A 23329-nucleotide genomic window follows, 5' to 3' on the forward strand; every position below is an offset into this window, starting at 1 on the left:
GCTATCCCACAGAGACAGATCTACCAGTGGTGATGGCTCAACTTAAATCTTTTAAGTTAATATGATGATAATAAAACCAGGGTGGACATTTCAGTGAGACAATGATCCAAAACTCAGCCAAGGAGACTCTCAAATGATTTTAGAGAAAGACAATAACGCTGTAGAATGGCCCAGACAATCACCTGACTTGAATACAATAGAGAATACAAAATAAAGCTCAGATTTGATAGACGAGATCCACAGAACCATCAAGATTTTAACACTCTGTTAAAGTGTATTTGGTTTTTGCCAAAATTTGGTTAAATTCCATGTCAACAGCTCCTTTAGAAATATTCCTTGGAAAAAAAAACATGATGTGTTGAATACTTTTCCCCCCCGCTGTTTTAAAAGAATTACCCTTTGAAATGCAACGTTTGTTTTTCAAGGGGGCTCATAAGGTTCCATAATATAATAATAATAATAATAATAATAATAATAATAATAATAATAACAATGATAATAATAATAATAATAACTTTACTAAAAACCTGTGGTACAATTTTCGATATTAATTTGAGTATATGAACTTATTTTTCTGTTTGGTTTTGTTACTGTATGTTACATTATGACCTTTATTTGCAGAAAAACTAAATATGTCACTCAGGGTGAGATAAATGTGTTATGTTGAGTATATTTCATAAATAAACAAAAAATACAGTTTATGGGTTTAGAAAAAAAAAAAAAGTTGAACACATGAAGAATGGAAGGTGTAAAAAGGCAGTGAACGCCCAGACAGCAGCTGAAATGTCTAAGCCTCCTTTCCACTGCACATGACAAACGACAAGCGACAGACCAGAAGTCATTCATTTCCAAAGGAGAGCAGTCTGGGAGCTGCGTGGAGTTCTGATCCTCTCCGTATGCAAAAAATTCTGATCTGAAATGAGCTCCGGATCCGTTGAAATATTTGAACTCCTGCGATTAGACTGTATGCAACCGGCCGACCGGATGTGATGTATTTCAGTGTTGTACAAGCAGGTCCGTGCGCATGAGATGAGAAATAGGAGTTTATTTGGTTATTTTTTGATTTATAAAAAGTTTATAAAAAAAAAAACTAAAACATTTCTGTTTATAAATGTAAGTAAGATAATAAAACAGTAATAAAAATATATGTTTTTAATTTTGTCTCCACATTCCCTCCAATATTTTTGCGGTCTATGAGGTTTTAGTATTGATTCATTCATTAAACCATTTAAACACACAGAGAATAGCGGTTCTTGCTTTTGCACCACAACACTGAAAATACTGTGAGACTGCCGCACGGGAGCATATTCCGACAGTTGTGTCCAAATGTCGTGTGCAGTGGAAAGGCGGCTTTAGTAGTTCTTCTCAGTGTAAATTAATGTTAGCTGCTTCAGTTCAACATCCACAGCATGACGACGATGCAACCAGGGTGGACATTTCACAAAGACAATAATCCAAAACATAGCCAAGGAAACTCAAACGTAGAATGGCCCAGCCAATCACCTGACTCAAATCCAATAGAAAATACAAAATAAAGATAATGTAAATGTCTTTTAGTAAATAGCCATTCTCTTGTGTAAAATTCAGAAATGTTTGTTGCATATACAGTAAGACCAATATTTTAGAAACGTGATTTGCATATATTGCCATATATCAGATTTCTACATGGGAAATATTTCATCGTTAAATGCATACCAAAAGGATTCTGGCTTAACATTGGACACTGCAATGCTGAAATAGTAAAACTAGAAACAATGAAAGATGGCTTTTCCAAAACAAAGCGCAACTTCCCTGCACAGCCATCCCGCTCAGCTGATTCAATGGCCACATATGGAGAAATCAAGGGTGTTTATTTCATTCGTTAAAAAGCTGATGACTTTCACCATATGGTTCTGCAAATACAACCATCTGCCTCCTCTTATTGGTTGACCTGCTTTTCCACAGAAAGCGTGAGCAAGCGCACATAAACAAAGAGAGATGTCCATCTTTGAGGACAATAATATTTAAACGCCGCACCTCTTATTAGAAACGTGTCAGCCAGAGGAGAATGTGATGTACAGTTTATACTGCGGTACGGGTGCAAAGGTCTGAAACTGAAGTTGAACATTACTAAATTTAATTGGTTTGCTTAAATTCAGAGCGTATACATTGTTAGCAAGCACTATACCTTAAACTAATTTGAGAACCGGCGGCATGGTCTCCTCAAAGCACGAAAGTCTCTATGTGTGTGTGAACGTTTATTCCGCTGTGGCGACCACTGATAAATCAGAGACTAAGTCGAAGGAAAATAAATGAATTAATGTTGATGAGAACAGAAGCACCGCCACTCAAAACACAGAAATAAATGCTCAGACCTTGATTGAAAATGACCAAAACCAACATTTCCATTCATTAGATTAACTTGCACAGATCATTTATTCACTTAAAGAATAACAACGTGCGCTAATAAAATAAACATTGTACATTTTTATTTCACACAGACTTTAAGTACAGTAACCCAGTGGTTCCCATCATTTTTTTGCCTGAGACCTCTTTTCCCTGGGAAATATCCTCATTTAATAATATAATCGCTCATATAAGTTTGCTTTAAAGATTACAAAAAAATGTTGTTTTTAAACAAACGGTGTGTTTATTACTATATCTAGAAATGTTTATTCACTAATAATAGCATAATGTTCCCCAGAGATGGGTTGCAGCTGAAAGGGCATTCGCTGCGTAAAACATGTGCTGGATAAGTTGGCTGTTCATTACACTGTGGCGACTCCGGATAAATAAAGGGACTAAGCCGAAAAGAAAATGGATGATTGAATAATGGCCTAATGAAAAATATAAAGCAAAACATCGCTAGGCCATTTGTAACTGAAAAACGTAAGCATTTGGTCTTTTATTGACCCAACAAAAATATCAGAATTCACGCTGGTGTATAAGGGGAAAAAATAATATAGGCTATTACAATTTACTGCTTGCATGTTATTTGCTATCCTCTATCAGTTAGTGTAAGGATTGCTGTGAGGTGAATCAGTGAGACTTTTTGAGGAGGACGGATTAAAAATTTGTCCATTTTTGGTCAGCCAGGGCAGTGATTCTCAACCTGTTTATCACCGCGTACCGGTCAACGCTTGACAATTTTATTGCGGGGGGTTGTTTTTTTTTTCATCAACCGTTTTATCAGGGATGACAAACTGACAAAACACTGCTGTCGCACTCTGATACATGTTTTATTCATGGAGAAAAAGTACAAAGGACTGCAGTGTTTGTGTGTTCTGTGTTTGACTGAAAAAATTAGTCTTACCGAAATGTGAATATTCCATACAAGCTAAAGCTGATCGGTCAATTCTTGTCATATGACTTGCGTTGCAATTGCGGCCCCGGGTTCATTGGTGCGAGCCAGTCACGTCGCTTGTGCGCGCAAGCCGCGCACCTCCATTGGAAACAACAAACTTGTGCAGACTCTAGAAATACGAGATATGCGAACGCCCCCTCGCATTTGCAATCTCCAGCAGTCATTTGCAATCTCCAGCAGTTGATCTTCTAGCACAGCCATGGTGGATTCCCCTGATTTGTTGACAAGTGGGTTGCGGATTCATTCCTTGGCAGTTCGTGGTCACGTTCACTGGACCTTTTTCCCTTAGCAAAGAAACTTTCCAAAGACGTCTGTTTCTTACTGATTTTGCTGCTTTTGGGTTAAATTTGGACGCTCAAGTGACCGAGACGTGACCGAGAGAATACGGCCATTTTTCAAAATAAAAGACTTGATAATAAATAAAACAGAAATAATTATTGATTTCTTGTGCGGCTCGGTACCAATTGATCCACGGACCGGTGGTTAAGGACCACTGAGCTGGGGTATCAAATGAATTAAAGGCAACATGATCATTCTCCTAGTTTGTCCACTGCTAAGATTTTTTAAATATGACACAACCCCGCACAAAGCTCACTGAGGCCTCCTTGTGGGCCGCAACCCCCCTGTTGGGAACCGCTGCAGTAACCTACCCCTGAATATCCCTCTTGAGGTCTGTGGAAGAGCCTGACTGACCTGCACACTATATAAAAATACATAATATACCAAACTCATTTTTCCATTCATTTAGTCCTTGCTGTAACTATGAGAGGATGAGAACATTCTCTCCCTGAGGATGCCAGATGACGTGTACGGTCAACATTACTTTACACTTAAAGATTAATGGACAGACATTCCCTTCCAACTGGAGGACCATAACACCCGCTAGGAAAAAAAAACAGCATTTCTTTTGCACTACTTATGTGTTTCTTTCTTGTTTTAACACATTTTTTTTAAACACAGTTCTCTTAATATTCGAGAGGGATCATCTTTAGAGGTTTTTAGGGACTCGAACCAGCGACCCTCTTACTGTAAGGGAACAGTGCTAACCACTGAGCCACCTATTGCCCAAATGACGGACTAATTTGACTTATTTGATCAGAGATTGACCTCATTTTTCAATAGCTGGGATCGTCTGAAGCTAGTGAAGCATGAATGATGAATCAAGAATGAAGATCAAAAAATGCTGAAAGTCAAACGAAGGTTTTAGCTATGTGTTATGAGAAGAAACATAAAGATGGAGGACTGATCCTGCAGCGCCTGTAGTTTACGTGCATGTCCACATCTATAAAAACAGACATGCGGCACATGTTGTGTCTGGCGTTGTGCTTGTTCTTGTGTTTTAGAGTCAGCAATTCTCCCCTCAAACTATTTTACAGATGTTTCACTTCTACCCAAAAAATAATATATGAAACTGAAAACAAGACTATTTTATGTACCCTAATGGCAGATTATTCTGCTTGTTTAAGGGAGAAACACTTAATTTTGACTTAATATTTTTGAAAACAAAACAAAATGTGTAACTCATTAAGAAAATGCTGTTTGATTTAATTTTAATTTTATTTATTTACTTTTTGATATTTGGACTGGAAACAAAACTAAAACTCTAAGAAAAACAGTCAACATGTGACCGCTCAGCTCGGCTCACATGTTCTGGCTGCTACAGTATATCAGTTCAGTATGTTCACTTTGTTACATAACTGCCCCCTGCTGGTTATGCCTTTCTTGTGTTAGACCGTTTTGTGCTGTGACGCGCAGTACTGCAGCGTTGTGTGTCGTCATGTTTATTTCCTTGCACATTCTCAGTATCCACATCTGTATCCCTAGCCCACTAGATTGATATCTCAAATATTTTATTCAGAACTATTTATTGTGGTTTATGACCTTTTTCCCACTCTTTAGGCCAATTTTTACTTCTGATCCAAGTGCCACGTATGCGCCGACGCAGCCTACGTGTGGTCACATAGCCCTCATTGTGGCTGTCGGCAATGCTGATGCGCACCTCTCAAAAAAGTAACTACACTTTGCAACGACACGTAGCCCAAGCTCTGTAATTGGTCGGCTTGGTAGCGCTGACAAGTGTGGGCGGAGACAAGAGCCACAAGAGCCCGATGGACCGAGTGTTTACAAGTTTCGAGTTCCGGTAAGGGACTCAAGATGGAAACTGTTGTTTTGTGTTTACTATGGAGTCAATCTAGGGCCATATATACTTGCAAAATAAAAAGTTTTGCAAACAAATGAGCAAAAAATACGTAAATGAATGCAAATCTCCAAAAATCGCAAAGCAAAAAATTTTGAAAAATAAATAATAGTTTTGCTAACAAAAATAAAGAACTGCAAAGGGAAAATTAACTTTTGAGAGAAAAAAAAGAACTGAATATGCAGTGCAAAAAATAAAATAAAATATTTGCAAAAAAAACCTGTTTGCATGTTTCACTTTGTGGCTGTGATTTGACAAGGTGCAGAGTCAAGGGAACTTGGGCGTTTACTCTAGGCCCAGGCCTGCTTCCATTTAAGCGATGCATCACCTGGAGACACAGTATCACTGAAGTGGTCTTGCAGCCCAGTAGGTCCGGGCCTGTCGTAAACACCCAAGTTCCTTTGACTCCGCCCTCATGTCAAATTAGGGACACAAAGTGGAAACAAACTCACAAAGCAAATCAAAATGAGCATTGCAACTGACTGGAAAGGCAATGCTATAAAAATGTTTTGCAAATATATATAGTTTAGTTTTTTACTGCAAATATTTTAGTTTTTTGTTGTTTTTTGCACTGCTTGAATTTTTTTGCAGTTCTTTTTTTTTTGTTTGCAAATTTTATTTCTATTTTTTAAAACTTAATTTTCCCTTGGCAGTGTTTTGTTTTTGTTAGCAAAATAATGTTTTTCTTCTCAAATTTTGGATCAATTATTTATTTATTTTTGCTCAATACTTTGTTTTGTTTGCAAAACTTTCTTTTATTTTGGAAGTAAATATGGCACTTGATTGACTCCATAGTTTACTTTATGATTAAAGTTGTTGCATGTCCGCCGATTCCCACCTCAAAATGAGTGAGTTTGAGCCACTTTTACATTGAGGTAGCATTCAGAAAAAACAAAACACCAGCGAAGAAACTCGACACAGAGGAACATAAACAGTGGAAGCTAGCATTTTCGGAAGTGTTATTGCAGAGCAACTCAAACAGAGCGCAGAAGTATAAATGCACAGCTACGCGCATTGCATGTGCCGTGGGTCACACTCAACACAGAAGTATAAACCAGGCTTTACTTCAACCTACTATTCATTCATTCATTTATTCATTTTCTTTTCGGCTTAGTCCCTTTATTAATCTGGGGTCGCCACAGTGGAATGAACCACCAACTTGTCCAGCAAGTTTTTACACAGCGGATGCCCTTCCAGCCACAACCCATCTCTGGGAAAACCTACTATCCACTCATAATCTATTTTTTTCTTTCTAAAACTCTAAGCATTGTTGCATATTATTGTAGCACAGTGTGCGCTGAATAAAACAAAAGTATATGTTAGCTAAAAATATGTTATAAGTAGAAGAATTAAGCATTTCCACACATCCCAAGGGCCCCAGAATCACCTTGGACCTGATGAATCCAAACTGGTGTATTGAAACCTTTATTGGCATTTACTTATGAAAGCTGGAAAACACAGTAGCCAAATTATTTTGGGGATGTATTGAAATTACCTAATAAAATGCTCTCTAGAAAGTTCCCTCGCCCTAAAAGCAAATATCCAAGTCCTGATTCATAGACATGTCATAAACTAAAGGTTATTAAGTCCCAGCTATGTGAGCGATGACATATTTTTGTAAGTTAGCATCAGCCTGGTTTCCTCAACAAAAAGCCTCAGGATTACAGGGGGAATAAACGTTTTTAGGATTTTATGTTCATCAAGACCATATTAACATATGTACTCAAGTATGAATGTTGACACTGAAGTATAATGAGAGCCAAATGAAGTATATAAGGAACAACATTAGGATATTTACAAACTCATGTACAGTTTTAATCATTTTACTTCAGGGAAAATACAACTGACTTTAGGAAAATTGTACCAGAAATGCTAAAAATGGCAGGTATTACTAGGATTGAACGCATTGTGGATTCCGATGCATTTTCTGAGTGATTTTAGCAATATTAATCAGATTTACTGTGTACGGAGCATCCGGAAAGTATTCATAGAGCTTCACTTTTTCCACATTTTTTATGTTACAGCCAAAATGGATTCAATTTATTGATTTCCTCAACATTCTACACACAATCCCCCATAATGACAATGTGGAAAAAGAGAATTTGAAATTGTTGCAAATTTATTAAAAATTAAAAAGCTGAAAATCACATGTACATCAGTATTCACTGCCTTTGCTCAATACTGTGTTGATGCACCTTTGGCAGTAATTACAGCCTCAAGTCTTTTTGAATATGATGCCACAAGCTTGGCACACCTGTCTTTGGGAATTTTTGCCCATTCCTCTTTGCAGTACCTCTCAAGCTCTATCAGGTTGGATGGGAAGTGACAGTGTACAGCCATTTATAGATCTCTTCAGAGATGTTCAATAGGATTTAGGTCTGGGCTCTGGCTGGGCCACTCAAGGACATTCAACAAATTGTTGTGAAGCCACTCCATTGATATTTTGGCGGTGTGCTTTGGGTCATTGTCCTGCTGGAAGATGAACCGTCACCCCAGTCTGAGGTCAAGAGCTCTCTGAAGCAGGTTTTCATTCAGGATGTCTCTGTACATTGCTGCATTCATCTTTCCCTCTATCCTAACTTGTCTTCCAGTTCCTGCTGCTGAAAAACATCCCGACAGCATGATGCTGCCACCACCATGCTTCACTGTAGGGATGGTATTATGAGCAGTGCCTGGTTTTCTCCAAACGTAACGCCAATTTTAGCTCTAAATTTCTCAAGCGAGTGCTATTCGCGTCTGCTCTTCCTGCGTATATCCACCAGAGGCCGTTGTCGACTGACTGACTAACTGACCGATCCCTTCAGATACCGCCCGAAGCGATCATTTTAAAGACGAAATGAAGCCAAATGTACTTCTGGCTACATTGCGATCTTCTGTAATTTATATTAGGCTTCATTTTCAGAATGAGCCTATGTTGTATCTTTTCTGCTTGTTGAGTCCATGATTTCAGCATAGGTCTGACTGTACAGTATGTGCACTGCTAAAAATTTATGAATGTTTTTTTTCCATGTTTATTTATGCTTTTGGATTGCATTATGGGACCTTGATCTTTCTTCCAAACACTTGTAACCTTTTTTTAAATATTTTTAATAGTTTAAAGGGATATATTGTCTGGCTTGGTGTTGTATATTACCCTACCAACACCTTGTAATAAACTACCAGTACATGTTCTGTTGTTTTACTTATTTGTATCTCTATATATTATTTCTTATACATTTTATTATTTTAGACTACTGAAATGTCACTTTTTTTAAACTGAAGAGCTGAATTTTCAATGTTAAAAGTCAACCGAGGAGAAAACAACATCCCATAATGCGATCCAAAGCCGTTATTAAGCGGAAAACACAAAATATGGAAACTGTAAATTAACAAATAAGAAATGGGCCTGAAGGTCATGAGAAGATGAAGTTTGGATGTTACAGTCACGGAGAAGGATAAACTGTACAGTGTCTTCAGGGAGGAAACTCTCCAATTCATCCGGGATTCATCCTTACCAAAAAATACAAACTCTTTCGTACTGTGAGAAACAGTGTAGGCATGGAATTCAAACGTTTATAGGGAGAGAAAGATGTTTGACCAGTAAAGCCCCGCCCCTCATCTGCCATTGGCCAGAAAAACAGCCAAAAACTCACGCCATTGGTGGACTTGTCAAACCATTTAAACAAACAGAGTAATGTTTGAAAACACCTGCAGGAGTGTTTCTCTTTCAGGCCCTGTGGACACTGTGAGAAACCACCTGCACTTTCTGCCTCAGCTCGCAGAAAGGAATTTTTCCATTTCGTGAACATTTTGATTCATTTTTTTTGGGGGGGAATTGTTTGTATCTGAGCACAGAGTTTCTAAAAACCCCTTCTGATCAGCTCTATTGTGCATTGTGTATACTGTAAAGCGGGTCACACACTGGATATTTGTTTAATATTATATGCGGCTAAGCAATGCAAACGTGTTCGTACATGCTGGGAGCTAGCTCTCTGCAACTCTCACATGGTCGCCCACTGAAGCTAAGCAGGGCTGCGCCCAGTCAGTACCTTGATGGGAGACCACATGGGAAAGCTAGGTTGCTGACGGAAGTGGTATTAGTGAGGCCAGCAGGGAGTGTTTAACCTGTGGTCTGTGTGGGTCCTAATGACCCAGTATAGTGACGGGGACTCAGTGAGTGCCGTCCTTCTGATGAGATGTTAAACTAAGGTCCCCACTCACTGTGGTCATTAAAAATCCCAGGATGTCCTTTGAAAAAGCGTAGGGGTTTAACTCGGCATCCTGGCTAAATTTGCTCACTGGCCTCCTAACCAACCCCATATCATAATTGGCTTCATCACTCTGTTTCCTCTCCAACTTTCAGATGGTATGTGGTGTGCGGTCTGGCGCAATATGGCTGCCGTTGCGTCATCCAGGTTGATGCTGCACACTGGTGGTGGATGAGGAGATTCCGTCCCAATGTGTAAATCGCTTTGAGTGTCTAGAAAAGTGATATATATGTATAATTTATATATGTATGTATGTATGTATGTATATATATATATATATATATATATATATATATATATATATATATATATATATATATATATATATATATATATATATATGTATATATATATATATATATGTATGTGTATATGTATATAAATATATGTATGTGTATATATATATATATATATATATATATATATATATATATATATATATATATATATATATATATATATATGTATGTATGTATGTATGTATGTATGTATGTATGTATGTATGTATGTATGTATGTATGTATGTATGTATGTATATATATACATACACACCATAGGTGGGTATAGATTATATTTATTAATCTAGATTAATCTTACTGTAATATTGGAATTCATCTAGATTAAAATGGCTCATTTGAATTCTGCCGAAGACATTCAGAATATGTGTACTACCCAAATAATGACTAAAATTAAGTCTTTAAGAACGGGTTTCTCAAGCCAGGTGGCGCATTAGACCAGGGGCTTATCTCCTGTTTCCAAAATGCATCACAAACTGCTTTGTGAAGCCGGACTACCAACTACCCCCCCCCCCACCACACCCCCTTTTCTTCTGGAGAAAGTATTTGTTTTATTTAGGCTAGAATAAAAGCGTTTTTCATTTTATTAAAAAATTTTAAGTTCAATATTATTAGCACCTTTAAGCTACATATTTTCTTGACTGTCTACAGATATACCATAACCTGCCTAGTTCACATAATTAACCTAGTTAAGCCTTGAAATGGCACTTTCAGCTGAATAATAGTATCTTAAAAAATATCTAGTCAAATATTATTTACTGTCATCATCTCAAAGATAAAATAAATCAGTTATTATAAATGAGTTATTAAAACTATCATATTTAGAAATGTGTTGAAAAATATCCTCTCTATTTAGCAGAAATTGGGGGAAAAAATAAACGGGGGGGGGGGCTAATAATTTAGGGGGGCTATTAATTCTGACTTCAACTGTATGTATGTATATATATATATTATTATTTTTATTTTTTTTTGTGGGGGGGATGTTTAGATGAATTTAGTTGTTTTACCTTTCCTCATTTACTCTACAAAAGCAATTCGCTCTAAGTTAAAAGTGGAAAAACTCAAAATGTTTTGAACCTGTTTACCCTTGTATCTATTATTGTCCATGTGTGTGGTCAGATTTAATAAACTGTGCTGTAATTTGAGGTGCAAACAGGGAAATATATAAAAAAAACTAGGATGGATCACAGCGCTGGAGTGATTCCATCTGATGTAAATATACAATAGATATTTTAACACTCGCACAAGGCTCATTAAAGAGAAACCACCACAAAAATTAGCCTTGACCTCTGGCCTGTGTAACTGAACACGGCATGGTTGTTATCTATTCAGGCTAATAAAACTGAGCGTTTGAGAGAAGTTCGGTGTCTGAAAGTTATGCTCACACATAGACTGCCAGACTTTAAGCACACATGCTTTAGTCATTATAACATCACAGAGTAGTGTATAGATCCCCCGATCCCCGTATATAATACTGAGCGAACACCGAAGACCTTTATGGATTGGAACAACCAAGATCTTGGGCGATGCGTTTGGTTGCGTCCTAACATTTCCTGTGGAAAATATTCTGTTAATGCGCAAACAGGGCAGATTTCATGAGCTCAGAATGTGATTATGATCAGGCAGTGTCTGGGACAGCCGTTACGATGCGAGGTCACTTTGATCTTCTGAAAGCATTTTAAAAATGTTCCAGATACAAACACAAATCAAGGCTTCACATTCCGTCTGAGTGCTGAGGCTGAGCAGACCCACTGTCCAACGTCATATATTCCTGTTTCTTTCTTTAATGCTACATCGTCATCGCTAATGCTCCACGCAGGAATTATTAACTTACAAAGATATTAGATGCAGTTTAAGCTTTGATTCCTCAATGCATTGTGGAGTATTGTAAAATCGTGTTAAAATAATAATTTAAAAAAAAAAAAAAAAAAAATATATATATATATATATATATATATATATATATATATATATATATATATATATATAGTTATTTTCAACATTTTGTATTTAAATCTAGATGTAAAAAAAATTGACCCTTAAAGTGAAGTTAATAATAAAATTCAGTGATAAATTATAAAGTCATTAAACCTTATTGAAATATTCTGATAATGCAATAATTGGATAAAAATATTTGTAAAATTTATAATAAAAACCGTATATATCCATGTATTTTAGAGAATACTATATATATATATATATATATATATATATATATATATATATATATATATATATATATGTTAGTGTGTATGTATGTGTGTGTATATATATATATATATATATATACACACACATATACATATATATATATATATATATACACACACACATACACATATATATACATATATATGTATATATATATATATACATATATACACACACACACACACAATTCAATACAATATACGGACATATCTCACAATAATGCAACCCAGGCTCATTCTGAAAACGTACTGTTTTATACATTTCTGGAGAGCAGCAAATACGTCACAATACGTCACAGGAGGTACATTTTATGCAGTTTTTGTTTTAGCCAGTCCACCAGAGGCTGCTGTGTATGCATTTTCAGAACTCAGATTTCTCTTGCGAGTGCCATTTACGCCTGCTGTTCTCGCATAAATCCACCAGAGGCTGCTGTTGACTGACTGACAGACTAACTGACTAGTTGACTGACCCACCCTCCTCCTTCCATAAACCCAACCAACAGTGTTTTCAAAAGTGCCGATTGACCAGCGCCCACCCAATTTCCTAAACTTAACCACAATGTTTTCAAAACCACAAAAAGAAAAGCTCTCACCTGATTTTTACCATGTTTTCAAATTTTGCCACATTCTCACCCTGTTTTTTTTACTTGTTTATTTTTATTTTTTGGCCTTTGTTTTTGTCTTACTCGCTTTCTGGAACCGTTCTTTGCTGGACTTGAACTTCGTTGTCGTGGTAAACTCCTCTCTGCGTCTCAAGTCCACCAACGTACTTGGCGAGCTACTGGGCAAACTGGTAATAGTGTAAAATCTGTCCATATTGTGGTAAGAAATTAGCTGGTAAGCGCGAAATATTATTTTTTTTAAGTCGACATTCAACGCTTTAAAGACTAAAGCCTGGTTTATACTTCTGCGTCAAGTGACCGGCGTAACTCACGGTGCAGACAACGCGCGCAACTGTGCATTTATACTTCTGCGCGCTGTCTCTGCTGGTCTGCATTAACACTTCCGAAACGCTAGTTGGCAGTGAGGTGTAAATGTTCCTCTGTGTCGAGTTTCTTCGCTTCTGTTTTGCTTTTCCTGAACACTTCCTGGTTGTACAAGTGACTCAAACTCGCTCATTTTGAGGCAGGAACCGCCGGACGTGCAACAACTTTAACTATGATGTAAACACAAAACAAAACTTTCCATCCGGAGCTCCTTCACGGGACTCCACACTTGTAAACAATCGCTCGTGCCATTCGCGCGGCTCTCGGTCCCGCCCAGACTCGTCAGCGCTACCAAGCCGACCAATCACAGAGCTTGCGCTACGCGTCTATGCGACGTGTAGTTACATTTTTTGAGAGGTGCACGTCAGTGACGGCGACAGCCACGGCAAAGGGCTATGCGTCAGCGCCGTACCATACGCCGGTGTTTGACGCAGAAGTATAAATCAGCCTTAAATGCAGCCATACAGACTTCTGGCTACATAATTCGCCATCTCCAGAAATGTATATAGGGTTATGTTTTCAGAATGAGCCTATGTTGTAATAATGAGTGCTTTAGTATACATGGGAAATACAACTGGTCACATTTTATAATATAAGGTGAGGACACCAATGGGACAAGATTTCCCCTTCAGAATAATTAGTCTGACCATTGTCTGGTTTCATGGTGAATGAAGTCAGAGGACGTCAGAGAATATATCATCCGTCTCTATCATCCAACATAAACAATCAATGCTGGAAAACAGCCTTGCAGAAAAGTATTCACAGGAAAAGTGCGTTGGAGAACGACATCAAAGAGCAGAATGATCAATCCGTCTTTTCACAAATCAAGGAAACACACGATCCTCAGTCTGAATTGTTGCAGAAAAAACAAACACCGCAACAGGCTTGTTTTCTGGCAGACATAATTGAGGAGTTGACTCATGTTCGGCACATACATGAAACGCTTCAGGATTCCTTCTGGCCCGTGGAAGACGTGACTTTCCTCAGATGACCTTTGAATAATGAGCCCATCTTGTCGTTTGGCTCTGAGGTCAGAAGAACAGACAGTAAAGGCCTTTGCAAGAGCTCACGATTACATAAAACAAGCTAGAGATTCAGGACCCTCTGGGAAAATCTGAAGCTGAGACTGTTTTGTAACCAGACTCCTGAAAAAGATGTATCATATAGGGTGGGGTTGCACTAGCTCTTTGTAAGTTCTTGCTTAAAGTACAAATAAATCAAAACTAGCCAGATTTTGCTAGCTCACATTGCTAGTTTTGTGCTGAACAATTCATCTGTGTGAAATATACAATCTCATTGAAGCTCCAAGTGATTTTACAAGTGAGAAGTTATAGGCCTGTAAGTCTTTGGATGCCAACAATTTTGTTCTGTTTTGTCATGTACAAGAAATAATCATCAATGATTACCAGATTCAAAACTTTGTAGTGCTAAAAACCGAGGTTCTGCCTAGCCAAAGACATGGAAAGAAGACGGAACTGTACAAGGCCCGGGTAATAATCAAGCAAAACAACTGCATTCTGACAGTGAACTGCACATGTACGGCAGGGTATTCACATTTCATTTTTAGCATTCAGTGTCCACAGTTTATTTACCATATGTTTTGCTGAAATCATTGCTGCAATTAAATACGAGTAATATATATATGATTCAGCATAGCATGAACTTACCCGATATAACATGACAACTGCAGAGTCGTGCATTTTTAATTGGGTAGTCACTTCATTCAGCTCCCTTTTAGCCAAAGACGTCTGCGGTTGGCATTAAAAGCAGTGTGGTGTACGGTAAAAGTTACGTTTTCTATTTTTGGATTTTTCGAATTTGGCATCCTACCGCACAACACCACACGTTTGCTACTGCAACCGGTCTCTTTTTGCAACCGGGTACCCGTGTGACGTAGGTGGGTAATTCGTCCATATGTTGACGATATGACGATATCGTATATGATGATATGAATATGTTCATTCATTCATTCATGTTCCTTCGGCTTCATCCCTTATTTATCAGGGGTCATCACAGCGGAATGAACTGCCAACTATTCCAGCATATGTTTTAAGCAGAGGATGCCCTTCCAGTCACAACTCGGTACTGGGACACACCCATACACTCTCACATTCAAAAACACACACACTTATACACTATGGCTAATTTCATTTACCCAATTACCCCATAGCGCATGTGTTTGGACTGTGGGGGAAACCAGAGCACCTGAAGGAAACCCACGTCAATGCTGGGAGAACATGCAAACTCCACCCAGAAATGCCAATAGGTGCCGCCTTGTTGTAATCAGAAGCTATATGAAAACACTGTTGCATATTATAAATGTGTTTTTTTCAGTGATATGAATATATTTACACTGTTGCATGTACTGTATACTATGATGGAAAGTGTAACTACAGCCCTATTTAGACAGGACTTGCGCCAATCTGTTCTGCATTGATGCAGTTTCTTTATGATTTCAATCCTACTTACTTATCTAAACCATTTTCCCCTTGCACAACCTCTGTAAAAATCACAGAGTAAATTACCCACCATTATTCTCCGCTAAAACGGACGTCCTCTGAGAACTTTGCTCTGACCTTTGTCAAACACCATAACTACAGCTGATTTTCACATGGTGTGTAAACTGGGACTGCCCAGTGAACCTTTTGCATCCAGACCTTTTTGTAAACTTTTCAGACGCTTGTATGATCCCAATCCCATCCCAATCAGTAGAAGAAACAACCATTTAAATGCAGTTAGGAAATGAATCATGCTAAAGACTTTTTCTTGCTCAATGAAATCTCTCTCTCGCTCCCCGAGACATGCCATAAGCAGTTGCTACTGTAGGCAGTTCTGGATGATTAATAATCTGTTGTTATGTGGTTACTAGGGTGCTTAATGTAGTTTATAGCTAGTTGCTAGGGAACTCTGTGTGGTTCTGGTGGTTCAATGCTTTGCATGGCTAGAAAGTTCTGGGTAGTTTAAAGGCTATTACTTATCGGGTGTTCTCTGTGGTTAAAAGCCTGTTGCTATACTGTTGCTAGGGCGTCCTGGGTGATTAATAATCTGTTGCTATGTATTTAATAGTTTTTAACTAGTTGTCAGGGAGTTCTGGTTGGTTTATATTGCTTTGCATTGCTAGAATGTTCTGGGTAGTTTAATGGCTATTACTTATGTTCCGGTTGCATCATTGTGTGTGTTTGGATTCGTCGTGTAGATTCACAATTTCCATTTTTATCATAAAATACCTCCCTTTTCACTATCATTTGTTTTTCCTACAGAGGGTGAATGAACCCTTAATACATTTATACAAATAAATCCACTCGAAACGTTTTGTTCCTCAAGCCTTTGCTTCTAGCTTCTAGTTTTAACCTGCTAACATCACTAGGTAGCTTAAACTACCAGCTTCCTTCACTTACTGTCTTTGCTCTTCACCCTGTACAATGTAGCTTGTGTGTCTATCCTGCAGGAGGAGCCTTGTTTTAGCCACGCCTAATGTGTTTGCTATCTCTCTGATGGGTTTGTTTTGTTTTTTCAGCCTAAGGCCGTACTCACACTAGGTACAGTTGTATCGAACCAGGCCAAAGCACGCTTGTCCCCCCTTTCGTCTCCCCCGACGGCCCGCACTCACACCAGAATCGGGCCTGGGCACGCTTAGGTCATCGATGCTGCGCTGTTCAGGGAAAAGCGCTCTCACTCAGCAGCACAGTGGAGATTTCTCTAGTTATGACGTTTCAGTCGGTTTGATATGCAGTGACATGCAGTCAAATATTTCGCCAAACAGTCTTTAGGGATGCGGTGACAGGCAGTCAGATATTTCGCCGAACAGATCCACCACTTTTGGCACTCATAAACAATCATAAAGTCATCGTGGTGCAGGAACTAGGAGGTCTGCTGAAGGTGCAGCTGTCGTGCAGTGAGGAGTTCTCGTCTTTAATAAACTGCGGCAGTTTGCGTTCACTGAATAGTAAGAATGAATAATAAATCCATATGAAACGGCGCCTTAAAAGTCACGTCTTGCTTTTCAGTTTCGGGCTTTTGGCAAAGCCCAAGTGAACCGCGCTCAGGCCCACCTCTTCCAACCGGGCCAGGGCCGGCCAAGTGAACCATGCTTGAGCCCGATTCAGCGCACTCACAATTCTCAAACGATCCGGAAAACGGGCCTGGGCATGGTACGGATGGCATAGTGTGAGTAGCCCCTAATAATGGATTGCTTGACTGATTGACAGCTCTTTGGATCTCATCTAGATAGTTGACAGTATCAGATTCCAAATGCAAACAGCAGACTGGAATTGAACTCTGGACCTTTTATCTGCTCATTGTAATTGTGAAAATGAGGGAATAACACACAGCTGGCCATGGAAAAGCTTAGAAGCCAATTGTCCCATTACTTTTGGACCCTTAACTAGTGGGAGGCACAAATGCAAACTGTTGTAATTCCTACACCGTTCACCCGATTTAAATGTAAATACCCTCAATTTAAAGCTGACAGTCCACACAAATCCATTGTGTTGGTGTATAGAGCCAAAGATGTTAGAATTGTGTCGATGTTCCAATATTTATGGACCTGACTATATGTTTTTTTTTTTTTTTTTCCTGCTAAAACGGACATCCTCTGAAATAATGTGTTTTGACCATTGTCAAAAACCATAACTAAAGGTGATTTTCGCATTATGTGTAAATCGTGTGACTTGGTGAATCTTTTGCATCCAGACCTTTTTGTAAACTTCCCAGACAAAAATCAGTAGAAGAAACAACCATTTAAAAGTAGTTAGGAAACTAATCCTGTCCAAACTGTGCTAAAGACTTAAACTGTTTTTCGTGCTCAATGACATCTCACTGGACAACCAAAATCATTGGATCAGTGAGAGTCAAATATAAATATCTGACAAAGTGCTTGCTCGACGTCGAAATTAACCCAAATCCCGAATCCACCCATTGAAAAAAAAAATGCATGTCAGATATGTATAAGGTTTCAAAAGTCTGACCCAAGTATGAATGATTCAGCATTATGAGGAAGGCACTTTTCCTGCCATTAATCAATGGAGTTTTCTCCATCAGCCTGGCTCTGCAGCTTGTCTCCAAAGTCAACAGAGCTCCAGGGATCATTAATCTCTCTGCAGGCCTGGTCTGAGCAGTACTACTGAGTTTTTGTGGACTCCGGGTCTTGATAACTGGCTGCCGTCCTCCGTCCACTGCTGTAAAGTACACTTAATTGCGGTTTGAGAGTTCTTCCACTCTTGAGCTCAACCCGGCCTTGATTTATGACTATCTGCTGAGAGAGACACACCAATGCTGCGTGGGTTGAGTTCCAACACATTAGCATCTCGCATGCATCTTCGGTCTGGCGATATGAATCTAATTCGTGCTATTAAAGTTGATTAAATGCACTATCATCAGTGGTTTTGCTGTCGAGTTTTGATGACATAATTAAGCCCAGAGTATATAATTGTAGACCATTTCAAATGTTTTTATTTTGAAAAAAAAAAAAAAAGTGCATCAACAGTCAGTGAACGCGGTTGTAGGTCCTCGTACATGTAATACACAATTAAGTAGTGTGTTAACTGTCTGTCTGTCATCTATCTATCTATCTATCTATCTATCTATCTATCTATCTATCTATCTATCTATCTATCTATCTATCTATCTATCTATCTATCTATCTATCTATCTATCTATCTATCTATCTATCTATCTATCTATCAATCCATCCATCCATCCATCCATCCATCCATCCATCCATCCATCCATCCATCCATCCATCCATCCACCCACCCACCCACCCACCCACCCATCCATCCATCCATCCATCCATCCATCCATCCATCCATCCATCCATCCATCTATCTATCTATCTATCTATCTATCTATCTATCTATCTATCTATCATCTATCTATCTATCTATCATCCATCCATCCATCCACCCACCCATCTATTATCCATCCATCCATCCATCCATCCATCCATCTATCCGACTATCTGTCTGTCTATCTATCTATCTATCTATCTATCTATCTATCTATCTATCTATCTATCTATCTATCTATCTATCTATCTATCTATCTATCTATCTATCTATCTATCTATCTATCTATCTATCATCCATCCATCCATCCATCCACCCACCCATCTATTATCCATCCATCCATCCATCCATCCATCCATCCATCCATCCATCCATCCATCCATCCATCCATCTATCATCTATCTATCTATCTATCCATCCATCCATCCATCCATCCATCCATCCATCCATCCACCCATCCACCCACCCACCCACCCACCCACCCACCCATCCACCCATCCACCCATCCATCCATCCATCCATCCATCCATCCATCCATCCATCCATCCATCCATCCATCTATCTATCATCTATCTATCTATCTATCTTCCATCCATCCATCCACCCACCCATCTTTTATCCATCCATCCATCCATCCATCCATCCATCCATCCATCCATCCATCTATCCGACTATCTGTCTGTCTATCTATCTATCTATCTATCTATCTATCTATCTATCTATCTATCTATCTATCTATCTATCTATCTATCTATCTATCTATCTATCTATCTATCTATCTATCTATCTATCATCTATCTATCTATCTATCTGTCTATCTATCATCCATCCATCCATCCATCCATCCACCCACCCATCTATTATCCATCCATCCATCCATCCATCCATCCATCCATCCATCCATCCATCCATCCATCCATCCATCCATCCATCCATCTGACTATCTATCTATCTATCTATCTATCTATCTATCTATCTATCTATCTATCTATCTATCTATCTATCTATCTATCTATCTATCTATCTATCTATCTATCTATCTATCTATCTATCTATCTATCTATCTATCTATCTTGTTTCCTCCGGGTTTCTCCGTTTTCCCCCAAAGTCCAAACACATATAGATAAATTGGTTACAACAAATTGGCCGTAGTGTTTGTGTGTGAAAGTGTATGGGTGTTTCCCATAGTTATGCACCTGGAAGGGCATACGCTGTGTAAAACATGCTGGAGTAGTTATTGGTTTATTCCGCTCTGACGACCCCTGATATATAAGGGACTAAGCTAAAGGGAAACGAATGAATGAGCTGCAAGCAAAATTTGAGAGTGTGAAAGGTGTTTTACAGTTTTTCTCAGTCGCTTTGGTGCGTTTCTCACAACACTAGTGCATTTTTGCACAACAGTTAATGCATTTATCAAAACTATAAGAACAAACTGCAAAAGCTGATAACCTGCAAAAGCGCGTCACATGCTCAAAATGGATAGTTAATTCCTTAAAAGCAAGTATTGATGTCAATGAAAGTGTCAGTATCATCAAAATGAAAAGTCCTGACACCATTGTTTATGAACAAGATAGTCAAATGGCTGTCGTGTTTTCATTATGAGTTTGCTCTGTACATTCTTTTCAATGCACAAAGTCAGATTTTGGGGACACTTCCTAAAAATGCTCAAGACAGCACTATATACTATTTGCGCAGCCAATTGAAAACTACAGCAAAGTTAGACATCACTGCATTTAGTGAGGTGTCTGAGTACAAGACACTGAATACGTATGTTTCACATTTTTACTGCATTTGCTCTTTACAATCCTAATTTATTCACAGCATTGTGCAAAAGAATAAACACACCCTTATTTACAACAAACATAAACTCCCTTTGGATAGAGCTGAGCACAACTGTACACAATATTGCAGTACATATTGGAATTGAGCCTAAACATACACAGGTTTGTAATTCATTCATCAAATTGTTCAACTTTAAAGACATTTTCAGGAAAATAAAGTGTTAAATTTGTTTTTATAAAATTTGCTTAAGAGATTTTGACAACTAGTTCAACATGAATTTTGTATGTAAAGACTCAAGTAATGCAATGAGGACTATTAGTTTTATATGGAATGACTATTCAGCATTTACAAGTTTAGTTAATTTTGACTGACATGACATAAGCAAATTAAAGTGTTATAAACAGCAGAGAGTTGTATGAAAGCACTTGATGCATGTCCAAAAGCATTTGCAGTTTGTTGGAAAGAATGAGAAACTGCTACTAGGATGTGCACAAATAACTAATTGTTTTGAGAAATGCATTAACTGTTGTGCAAATGTAAATAGTGTTGTGAGAAATGCACCAAAGCGACTGAGAAAAACTGTAATTAAGTCTAAAAATCCATCAAGCTGCCCGAGGTTGAAGGAAGAAACACTTAATTTGTTTCATTACAAGATGAACTAAAGAACAAAGAAAGTCAAGAATTACAGGGCAAAAATAACCTGAGTGCTGAAACCTAAAAAACAACACGCATCCAACTCGTAAAGATTGTTTTACGACTGTCCTATGAGAAACCCCCTATCCCACAGTACACCTGCACACAGCTGCGTATGCTCCGCGCATCAGGAAATCCAGACGATTGAAGTCAAAACATGAACATAAATGCCGTATAATGACACTTTGGAGAGTCTAGTGTAATCGCTGTGGAATGGAGAGAGAGTTACTCAGCATTACAGCATTACTATAAAATTAATTTATAGTTATAATCAGGCAGGTGTGCACATGCGTCCAATTATAGGCCAGTGAAATCATCCCCACGACCCCATTTATTTCGAACAAAATTTAATTTGCATACTGCAAAAAAATAGCACTTTTCTTACTTAAAGCTTTTATCTTGTTTCGTGTGCGATTATCTAAAACGTCATAAATTAAAAACCATTTTCATTCATTCGTTCATTTTCCTTCGGCTCAGTACCTTATTTATTAGGGGTCACCACAGAGAATTAACCGCCAACTTTTCCAGCATATGTTTTACGCAGCGGATGCCCTTCCAGCCACAACCCAGCACTGGGAAACACCCATACACTCTATCTATTTATCTATTTATATATATATATATATATATATATATATACAGTTGAAACCAGAATTTTACATACACTCTAAAAAAGGAACATAACCATTTTAAAAATGTCTAATGATAAATCATACTGTTTACTATTTTAGGTCCGTTAGGATTATCTAAATGATTTACATTTGCTAAAAGCTAGAATAATGAGAGAATTATTATTTTTTTTTTAATTTTATATTAATTTCTAGACAGTCAAAATTTTACCTAAGTTTCCTTGGTATTTTTTAGCTTTGCTTTAAACTGTATAACTTTGGTCAAATGTTTTGGGTATTCTTCCACAAGCTTCTCACAATAGTTTGAAATAATTTTGGTCCATTCCTCCTGAAAGAATTGGTGTAACTGAGTCAGATTTGTCAGCTGTCTTGCTCGCACAAGCTTTTTCAACTCTGCCCACAAATTTTCTATAAGATTGAGATCAGGGCTTTGTGATGGCCACTCCAAAACATTCAGTCTGTTGTCCTTAAATCACATTTAAACTAATTTGGCAGTATGCTTAGAGTCATGGTCTGTTTGTAAGACCCATTTGTGGCCAAGTTTTAATTTCCTGGTTGATGTCTTGAGACGTTGCTTCAGTATTTATACATAATGTTCTTTCTTCATGATGCCGTCTATGCTGTGAAGTGGACCAGTCCCTCCTGCATCAAAACAGCCCCACAACATAATGCTGCCGCCCCCAAACTTCACAGTTTGGAGGGTGTTTCTAGGCTTGTAGGCTTTCCCCTTTGTCCTCCAAATGTAACACTGGTCATTATGGCTAAACAGTTCAATCTTAGTTCCATCAGACCACAGGACATGTCTCCAAAAAATTGTCTTTTTCCCAGTGTAATTTAGCTAATTGCAATCTGGCTTTTTTTGTTGATTCTGGCTTGTTGATTTTCCCATGTTGTCACACAAGGAAGCAGTGCGTTTGAGGTTTTCCTTAAATACTATTCTACAGTCCTGCCTCCAATTAACTCAAATGTTGTCAATTAGCCAATCAGAAACTTCCAAAACCTTGACACCATCATCTGAGCTTTTTTTTTTCAGAGGCAGAATAATTGTATTGTATGTAAACTTGACTTGATATATATGTTTCCCAGTGTTGGGTCGCAGCTATATTTACTTTTTTTTTCACTTTAATGATCTACTGATCAAAAGACAGTCACCAACATTT

General features: G+C 38.1%; 1 long non-coding RNA gene across 2 annotated transcripts in view; it reads left to right on the forward strand.

The window, feature by feature from the left end:
- LOC137488601 (uncharacterized) overlaps nucleotides 1–23329 on the forward strand; it is a 234976-nt gene that overhangs the window by 210160 nt on the left and 1487 nt on the right. The gene's annotated exons all lie outside the window — the stretch shown is intronic.

The sequence above is a fragment of the Danio rerio genome, chromosome 20 (assembly GCF_049306965.1).
Source record: "Danio rerio strain Tuebingen ecotype United States chromosome 20, GRCz12tu, whole genome shotgun sequence".
NCBI lineage: Eukaryota > Metazoa > Chordata > Actinopteri > Cypriniformes > Danionidae > Danio > Danio rerio.